The sequence below is a fragment of the Gavia stellata genome, chromosome 5 (genome assembly GCF_030936135.1).
Source record: "Gavia stellata isolate bGavSte3 chromosome 5, bGavSte3.hap2, whole genome shotgun sequence".
NCBI classification, from domain to species: Eukaryota; Metazoa; Chordata; class Aves; order Gaviiformes; family Gaviidae; genus Gavia; species Gavia stellata.
In genome coordinates this window covers 61,133,828-61,143,463 of record NC_082598.1, presented here as the reverse complement: position 1 = coordinate 61,143,463, position 9,636 = coordinate 61,133,828, and the positions used below count along the sequence as shown (strand labels likewise).

General features: G+C 52.4%; 1 long non-coding RNA gene across 2 annotated transcripts; it reads left to right on the top strand.

The window, feature by feature from the left end:
* Positions 1-1,585: 1,585 nt before the first annotated feature.
* On the top strand, positions 1,586-6,720 carry LOC132317023 (uncharacterized). 2 transcript variants are annotated; one of them, XR_009483985.1, is made up of 5 exons: positions 1,586-2,901; positions 4,420-4,570; positions 5,105-5,330; positions 5,458-6,091; positions 6,300-6,720. It is a non-coding gene; the product is annotated as an uncharacterized LOC132317023 (long non-coding RNA). The 2 variants fall into 2 exon arrangements; XR_009483984.1 differs by having other exon boundaries at positions 1,586-4,570.
* The last annotated feature ends 2,916 nt before the right edge of the window (positions 6,721-9,636 follow it).

Genomic DNA, 9,636 nt, shown 5'->3' with positions numbered 1-9,636 from the left:
GCTCCAGTGGATGGTTTTGTTTGTCCAAGATAAAAACCTGGCACAGTAGCACTCACTGGGCTGCCAAACAAAAATGGAATTAAAAAATGTTGGCAACTGCTCTCATAACCAATAGTCTGCTTTGAAATACTCTTGATGCTTCCTTCTCAAATTAACTTGAGAAACATTTTTACCTGCAAAATCTTCAGGAGGTTTTCCTGACCCTGAGAGTTTGAAGAGTGTCCTTTGTATGCAGAAAGCTGGAGAGAGCTCCTGAGAAAGCAGTCTATAGAAATTCTCATGTTTAGTGCTTTAATTATATCCAAAAGAGGCATTACGCAGGGGAAGGCTTTTTGGTTTGTTTCCATTGTTTTTTGTTGCAGTTTACTCACAGTTCATCTGCACTCTAAAAAGGGAACTCCTTCAGACCCCCCAGACAGGAGCAAGTCCTGCTTCGGTTCATGTTTGTTGGGTACTACCTGCTAATCCTGGAAGCTGGCCATGGCATGAGAAAGCTTGATTTATGCGGGATTTTTGGTCGGGTTTATCAGCTCTTCATCTTTGAATTTCTGAGCTGCTGGGGACTCGGCGTATCAAAGACAGAAGATTCACTCTTGCCGTGCTGTAGGGGAGAGGTTTTGATTCAACGTTTTCTGGCTTGTGGCAGCCATACTCGGGTTCCTCCAACCATATCATTCTGACTTTAGACTTCTTACAAAAGAGGGGCATGTACACACAAAACAGACCTGAACACATGCTGTTAAAGAGATTTTCGTAAGCTGAAAGCCAAGTACTTAGGCTTTTGAAAAGCATCCTAGTTTCATCAGGCCCTGCTCAATCTCCCTATCGCTTTCTCTCACCTACAAGGCTAACAGTGCTGACTGGAGGGAGCATGCTTGATCAGCACAGAAGTCACAGCACTAATTGGCTGTTAAGCTTTGGGCAGGTGCATAGCTGGGAAGTACTTATTGGCTACCTATGTGACTAGTGACTACTGAGCTACTCCTGTATCTTCTAAGCTCTATTTCCTCCCCAGCGCAAGAGTCTAAACTGGTAATACCAGCCCAGACCTGGAAGAAAGGCCAATTCATACATTAAGGACAATACTAGTAGGCATGCAGCCTTCAGGATCTGCCAGCTCAAGGTGATGAGACTCCAAGGAGAGAGGCACAGCACATGGCACAGGTCAAAGCCCTGCACAGCTCTCCAGTGGGAATGGCCCTAGCACGGCATCGTGGCCCTGGATACAGCTCTGACAACACCCAGCATTACAGCCCACACGCTAACCTGTTCTTGCCCACTGCTAGGATGAAAGCTCGCGCTGTACACATGCGGTAACCAGGATGCAGCAACACAACCGTCAACGTGCACTGCACACCATGGCAGATGTTGGTGACAGTTTATAACAGGGTACAAGGGCCAAATGCAACAGTCCGGGAGCCGAGAGGCCTGAACAACTTGCACTGCTGGGAGTTTACCATGCCTTGTAACTGACAGAGTGTACAGACTAACGTTTTGGCATGGAGGATAACCCAGGGTAACTTACTAGAAACAGAATCACTAAGGTTGGAAAAGACATGTAAGATCATCAAGTCCAACCATCAACCCAACACCACCATGCCCACTAAACCATGTCCCACAATGCCATGTCCACACGTTCCTTGAACATCTAAAACAGTTGTATCCCTGAGAGCACAGCGCTGGCTGCTCCCCTTGTGTCCACAGATTCCCACAGTCACCGGTGGAGTCTCTTCTACTACAGGTACAGGGTGCCAACTTCAAACTGTGGTCTTACCGCAAAGATGACACACTACGTGTTTTACTGACTATCTTTCTCAAAGGATTTTAATGGGAAAATAGCAGCTAGCATTCAGAAAAGGAATATAGTAACTTTATATTTTTACAATTCCTTGGTTAGTCATTTGATAACACTTCCCCATAAAGTTACATGCCTACATACTACAGATTTAGGTTTTTTGTCATCTCCAATTGAGGAAGCTCTTCTATCTGCCAAGTACTACTTTTAACCTATTTTTACCTACTCCTTTTTACCTATTCAAGGACTATTAATTTCTGTAACGGTTTTCTGAAAGACATGTCAGTACAGTTCTCATTTCTGAAGTTGCAGAGATAGCTTAATGATAACAAATTAAACTTTACCAGATTGCATGTGGGAAACATTTGGACTTAATTGAATCCCTTGTTTCTTCCAACTCAAGTATCATTTGCAAATACATATATCTACACAGACTTACACTTCACAATTTGTACATAAATATATTCAAGATCAGCTCATTCTGATCATATTTAACAGTGGGAGGGAAACAGAGTTTCTCTTGCTTGGACTCAGAGACACCCTTGAATTTGCGCCACTTGGGGTCCTTATGTTCTTCTTTCCTGTTACTTCAGTCATGGCCACGAGCTAGGTGTTGCATCTTTTCCTCCTAATATGAATATGTGATAATGGAAAATAACTAAAGCAAAGTTAGGCAGCAAGTACTTACCAATATCTATGGGGTGGAATGAATTACTTGCTCTTCTGTGATACTTCTGGAAGACATTTAAAAATAACATAAAACTGGTGTTAATAATTATCTTAGTTACCCAGGCTAGAACATCTTCCTCCGTAGGAGTCAGATGTTAACAGCCTAGTCAGTAGATTTTTTCTTTTATTGAGTTTATTAGCTGTTATTCTTAAACAGCTGTTCACCAGATGGTTTGTTATTTCTTGATTCCATCTCTTGCCTATAACAAAGAGATAAAGTTTACACTTTAAAGTTCCAGTTGCTACATTTAGGCATAGATTTTTTACCATCTTTTTTCCTTCACAGGAAAGGTTTTAACCCATGACTTATAATCATGCACCATAGCGTCAACTTCAGGAAACATGAAATGCAACAGTTAAGCCTCAGTTATAGAAGGGTATGATTATCCTCTACTATTTTATTGGTTTGGGCCAGGATAGAGTTCATTTTCTTCATAGTAGCTTGTATGGGGCTATATTTTGGATTTGTACTGAAAACAGAGTTGATAACACAGGAACGTTTTAGTTACTGCTGAGCAGTGCTTACACAGAGTCAAGGCCTTTTCTGCTCCTCACACCACCCCACCAGCGAGTAGGCTGCAGGTGCACAAGAAATTGGGAGGGGACACAGCCGGGACAGCTGACCCCAACTGACCAAAGGGATATCCCATACCATACAACGTCATGCTCAGCATATAAAGCTGGTGGAAGAAGGTGGAAGGGGGAACATCCAGCATTTGTCTTCCCAAGTAACCGTTACGCATGATGGAGCCCTGCTCTCCTAGAGATGGCTGAACACTCACCTGCTGATGGGAAGTGAATGCATTCCTTGTTTTGCTTTACTTGCATGTGTGGCTTTTGCTTTACCTATTAAACTGTCTTGAACTCAACCCACAAGTTTTCTCACTTTTATCCTTCTGATTCTGAGCAAGCAGCTGTGTGGGGCTGAGCTGCTGGCCAGGGTTAAGCTACAACAACTATTTTCCTTCAACGTTACTTCTACTCTGGAAGAATCAACATTTTACTATTCATTATTCTCCCCTCTGAGATTTCTCCTATACTTACACACACTTGTTTGAAAGAACATGACCGAAATCAGTAACTCCAGCTCTAGGTTCAGCTGCTTTGTTAAGCTGTTGTCTGGTAGAGGATTACCCTGTACAACAAACCAGAGAGCCCCACCAAGGCCACGAAGGTGCTTGGTTTTGGAGCATTTTCCTAGCAGTTGATGGAGATCCATGGAATCTCTTTTTAAGACCATCTATTCCTGAAGTATGAATTCTTTGTCAGTGTCTTCGTTTGCTTCATGATTTGGACAGCCATCTCTTGTTCCTTCTGTTTTATAGTAGGTTTTGGTGGGGTTTTTTTCCAATTAAAGATATTATCAGTTTCTTGAACTTGCAGTCTTTTCCTACTTTTTAACTGGGCTTCCTGGGCCATTATCTGGTTCTCATTTTTGTGATTAGCCTCTGCAGCAGGCCATCATTACTAATTAGCGTTTTCACAGGAGCTTTGATGTATTCTACTTGCATATTCAGCTTCTCCCTCTTACTTACACCTGTAAAAATGCTGTGGCACTTCGTCCTGTATTTGAGTAGCAATGTGAATGGCATTCCTTACAGCCTGCACCTCCCTAAAGTTTCTACATTATGTTGATGGTGCACCAATATCTTACACTACCTAAGAGGTCTCAGTTTAAGTCAACTTTCAAGTTTGTTAAACTTGAAACTGCAAACTGAAAAGCTGAGAAGTAACAGATTAACTTAAACTCACGGAGTTACTGCTATTCCTTGTTGCTTTGCTGATCACCATCTTATTATTTTTTTAATGATACTGGAAAGTCACACTGGTAAGGGCAACAGTACCCATAAAAATCAAACACCCCACTCATATTCCTGCATATTTTGTTTCTTTAGAGGACACTGGTGGTTTCATGGTTCGTTCCCACGTTTCTGCAGCCAGGGCCCCAGGGTCTGAGCTACAGCTCTTCTCTGCTCCAGGTCGGGCCAACAACGGTCATTTCCCAAGGATGCATGGATGACTTAAGGGCAGGAGTAACCTGTTGTGGTGAGCTGGTTCTTAAAGCTATTTTGGTTGCACAAGGGTAAGCCACACCATGCTCCAGCAGAAGCTGGTGGCACCCCCAGACCATCACACCAACCCATGTGAGGAGGGTCAGGGCAGGGACCACCCCAGGCCACCAGCATCCCCTACAGACCCGTAGCTCTGCCTGGGGCACTGCCTCATCCTGTTGGTCCTCACTGTGTCCAGCTCCACCATGGTCCCATCACACAGGGCACAACCTTCCCCATGCAGCCAGTGCTGAGCCTGGGGCTGCCCAGCTGCCATCCCATGAGCAGCGGCACCCTGCAAGGCATGCCAGGCTGTAGCAGCTCCTCTTCCTCCAGCCAGCGCCTGCTCCCAGCCAAGAGCTCCCTCCTCCAGCTGTCCCATCTCAAGCCCCGAGCAGCAACCAGCTCTGGGCTGCTGCACCCTTACCCACCTGCCAGGCAAGGGAAAGCAAAGGGAAACCTAGATGCATGGAGAGACAGGGCCAGGGGAGTTGATGGATGTCTTCTCCATGAGGGATGTCTTCTCCAGCAAAAGCCAGCCTGGCCCCATCCACCACAATGCTGCTGCTCTGCTCCAGGGGACACCACTGCGGGGACGGCCCTGCGCCGGTTCAACGGACAGGGCCGAACCCCTCAGCCGTGCTGGAGGCACCCCAGGAAAACGTGCTCAAGGAGGGGCAGAAAACCCCAGTGAGAGCGTGTGAGGAGGAGGAGGGACCGGCAGTGAAAAGCTCCCGCGTGCTGACCGTGACCTGGTGCGTGTGTGCTGCTCAAGGGGAGAGCCTGGGCTGGGGAGTGGAGCCGAAAGGCGCGGTTTAATGTTTGTCTTTGTTTCATACTGTGTGAATTAGTAATTGCATTTTTATTTTAATTGGGAATAAGGTAATTTTCTCCAGGTTGAAGCTGTTTTGCCCATGATGGAAACTGCCTGCAGGGAACCAGGCACCAGCCTGAGCTGGAGCAAGACCCAGACCCGCAGGTGCACCCGAGCAGCACTCGGGGCCTGACTCTCCATCGACGAAGCCCTCTTCACACTTGCTGAAGGCCGCCTCGTCGCCTCCCCCCCAGTGCTGAGCCCAGAGGATCTCCGAGGCAGGTCCTGACCGTGCGGGCAGCTTCATCCCGGCCCCGTGGGCAGGTGAAAGCGTGACCCACTGCAGCCCCGCTGCCTCGCCAGGCTCTGCCCCATCAGGGGCTCCTCGTCCGGGAGGCGACTGCGGGCTGAGCCCTGTGCTGCAGCGTGGCCGCTGGCAGGAGTGAGAGCCGGAGGGACCCGCGGCCGAGCAGCGCCTGGGGCCTGACTCCTTGGGGATGAGCCCACAGCTGCTCCCGCTCCCCTGAGGCCCCCCCCGCCCGATGCCGAGGGGAAAGGCCTGTGCTGGGCGACTGCCGGGACGCTGCCCGATCCTGCCTGGCTCCTGCCCCCTTCCTGGGGGTGGGAGTGCAGCTCCTGCTCGCTGCGGCGCCGGGGGGGCTCTTGACATGGCTGTAAATCAGTCGCTGCCATCACTTGATTGTAAGTATCATCATTAATATTGAGTACGTGTTGAATAATCAATGTACAAGTATTTAAATAATAATGAATTATTAGTTTACAAATACTGCCTGATTATTAAACGCTTACTAATTAGTTAATAAATACAGAAAGTATTGTGTAAGTGTAACACGTGAAGTCAAAGATGGTGTTTGGCTGTTCCCTCGCTGAAAAGTGCCTTTCTCTCCAGGGACGTAGGAGCCAGTTCAGTCCCAGGTTCGTCTGCAGCACGTGAGGGCGACCTGGCCGGTGGCACTGCCCCCACAAATTGCCGAGCAGGAGCCACGCACGTGCTGGGACACATCGTTTCTGCCCTTGAAAGGGGATGGGGAGAGACCTGCCCAGGGTTTACCGAATCCCTGAGGAAGAAGCCGGGCTGCCGGCGCTGAGGCCGATGCTGCCGCCTGCCCTGCTCCTGGCCCGGGACAGACCTGCCTGTCCGTAAGCTAATTACAGCTTCTGCTCGTTAGAGCAGTGTGGCCTTGGACAAGGTCGTAAATCAATCCCTGTCATAAGAATGTGAACTGTCATAATTTACATTGTCTAAATACGGACTACTGAGTTAGTGACTATTCTGGCTGTTGTACGCACCTTGAATAAAGAGCTGGACCCACGAAGACAGTGTGAGAAGTGTGAAACGTGCCTCTTCCCGCAGAGACCATCTCAGACGTTGAGTTTGGCCCGGTGCACACCGGCCCCCCAAGCTTTGGGGACCAATGCAACTGCACCCCCAACCTCCGGCGGGGGTCCATGCAGCCTGCCCAGCCCCCAGCACCCTCCCACCCCCAGCACCAGTGGCCAACCCGGTCCCTGGGTTTGACCCCAGAAACAGCCGACTCGGTTTCTGTTTCTGAGCCCAAACACGCAGGACTCGGTCTCTGGTCCAACCCCCCAGCCCAGCCCCAGGAGCCCGTTTCCAAGCCCAAAAACGCAGGACTTACTTCTTCTCCATTTTCAAGCCCCCAAAATGGCCCCATGAGCCTGTTTTCCAGTCTGGAGAAGGCAGGACTTCTTAGTCTCTGGTTCTGAGCCCCAAAACCAGCCGCATGAGCCGGGTCCTGACCCCCAAGGACACACTTCTCCCTTTGAGGCCCAAAGCCCATGACTTGCCCTCCCTCCCTGAAGTCAAATGACCTGGGTTTTTGCACCCCCAAAACAGCCCCCCCGAGCCCATGTCCAGGTCTGGAAAACACAGGACTTGGTCTCTGTTCTCAAGTACCTGAAAATGCAGAACTTCTTAGGCCTGTGTTTCTGACCCTAAAACCAGCCAAATGAGCCCGGTTTTGAGCCCCCAGAACAGCTCCTGAGCCTCCTTCAGGGCCTGACGAGCGCAGGACCCCACCTCTGCTTCTGAGCCTCGAAACCACCCCCTGAGCCTGGTTTGGAGTCCCCAAACCACATCCCAGTCTGCGTTTGAGACCCAAACCCACCGAACGACCCTGGTTTTGAACCCCAAAAACATGACTCAGTCTCTGCTCCTGAGCCCCAAAACCAGCTGCATGTGAGTGGTCTTGAGCCCCCCAAACCCCTCAACTCAGCCCCGGGGCTCAGCCCCAAACCCCTCCCTGGTGCTGGCCCATGTGTGGTGTTGGGGACAGGCCCGGGAGCACTGGGCCGTGTTTAGGAACCAGCTGGGGGGACCTGTGGGTGGGGCTGACCACGCCCCACCCGGCCACACCCTTGCACCCTGCCCTGCCTGCTACAGACCCAGCCCCTGCACCCCCGTTGGGCGGGGCTGGGGCGGGGCCTTGTTCCCCCCGAAGCATTGTTTCACAAGTATTGACTAATTAATAAATACTGAAAATGTCGTATAAATATTGAATAAAGAGCTGAACTCCAAGGTGGTGTCTGAGCTCCGAAAATCACCTTTCACCCCAGAGACTGTCGGCTGGTGCGCGCCGTCCTCCCGCATTTCGGGCACCAGCACCCCAGCCCCGTTTCTGCACCCAAACCCATGGGATTTCTGCCCCACCCCAGGTCCCGCGTGTGAAGTTTGGGGCAAGGGAGGGGGGGGTCACCCGCAGCCCCGTGTGTGTCCCCCACTCCAGAGCACCCCAAACCCTGCCAGGCCGCGGCAAGGGCGGCTCTGCCCCTTCCCCGGGGAGCCCGGGAAACGCAGCTCGGACAGGGGGCAACACCTCCCTCTGCCCCGCGCCCTGGGGCGGCAGCTGCCCCCAGCACCGTCCCCGCCCGGGGCTCCCCACGGCGCGGGGAGGTGGGGAGCGGGAGCTCGGCCGGTGGCGCCGCGCTCCCCGCAAGCGCCTGACGGACACCCCGGCCCCGCCCCGTGGGCCCGCCCCGCGCCGCCTGCCCAGCCCCTGCTGCGGGGGCTCGGCTCCCCCGTGCTTCCGGGGAGCGGCACCGGCGGGATCTCTCCAAGCACCGCCCGACAGTCCCCGCCGCGGGTGCCGGGGGGGGGGTGGTGGCCGGCTGGCGTGGCGATGAGAGCCACCGCCTCAGCTCCGCGAGGACAGGCGGGGCCGGTTGGCGGAGGGGCGGGAGGTCACCCCGGTGCGGGGCAGGGCTCTGCCACGGAGCAGCGGCAGCTGAACACAGTCACGCGTGGAGGCGGCGGTTGACCTGTGAGGGAAATGCAGAGTGTCCCCAAAGTGACACTCCGCAGCCCGCGGGTCCGTAAAGCGGCCAGACACACGCCGCGTTATCTGTTGTGGTGGCCTCAAACCCGCTGGCAGCGGGAGGGAACGCAGCACCCTCCATGCTGGGAACCCGACTGCTCCTCCGACCGACGCTGCGCGAGGAACAACTTGCAGGCCAGAGGCAGTGCCATTGTCCCATTGTCCCCTGCCCGCGAGGAGCGGGAACGTGGGCAGAGCACGGTCCTGTGAGGAAGCTGTGTAATGGGGGGACCCCCCCACCAGCTGGGGATATTTAAGAGCAGGAATTACCATGCTGTGGCCAAATCCACACCCACCCACCTCCCCACCACCCAGACAGACAGACACACACTCAGACACACAGACACCCCCTCATACAAGACCACCCCCCCCTCCCATTTCAGTGTCTGATAACCCTTTCTGTGAAGAAGTTTTTCCTCATATCCAGCCTCCCCTGGCGCAACTTGAGGCCATTTCCTCTTGTCCTGTCACTTGTCACTTGGGAGAAGAGACCAACACCCACCTCACCACAACCCCCTTTCAGGTAATTGTAGAGAGCGATGAGGTCTCCCCTCAGCCCCCTCTTCTCCAGACTGAACAACCCCAGTTCCCTCAGCCGCTCCTCATCAGACTTGTGCTCCAGACCCCTCACCAGCTTCGTCGCCCTTCTCTGGACACGCTCCAGCACCTCCATGTCCTTCTTGTAGTGAGGGGCCCAAAACTGAACACAGCATTCGAGGTGCGGCCTCACCAGCGCCGAGTACAGGGGCACAATCATGTCCCTACTCCCGCTGGCCACACTGTTTCTGATACAGGCCAGGATGCTCTTGGCCTTCTTGGCCACCTGGGCACACTGCTGCCTCATACTCAGCCGGCTGTCGACCAACACCCCCAGGTCCTTTTCCGCGGGGC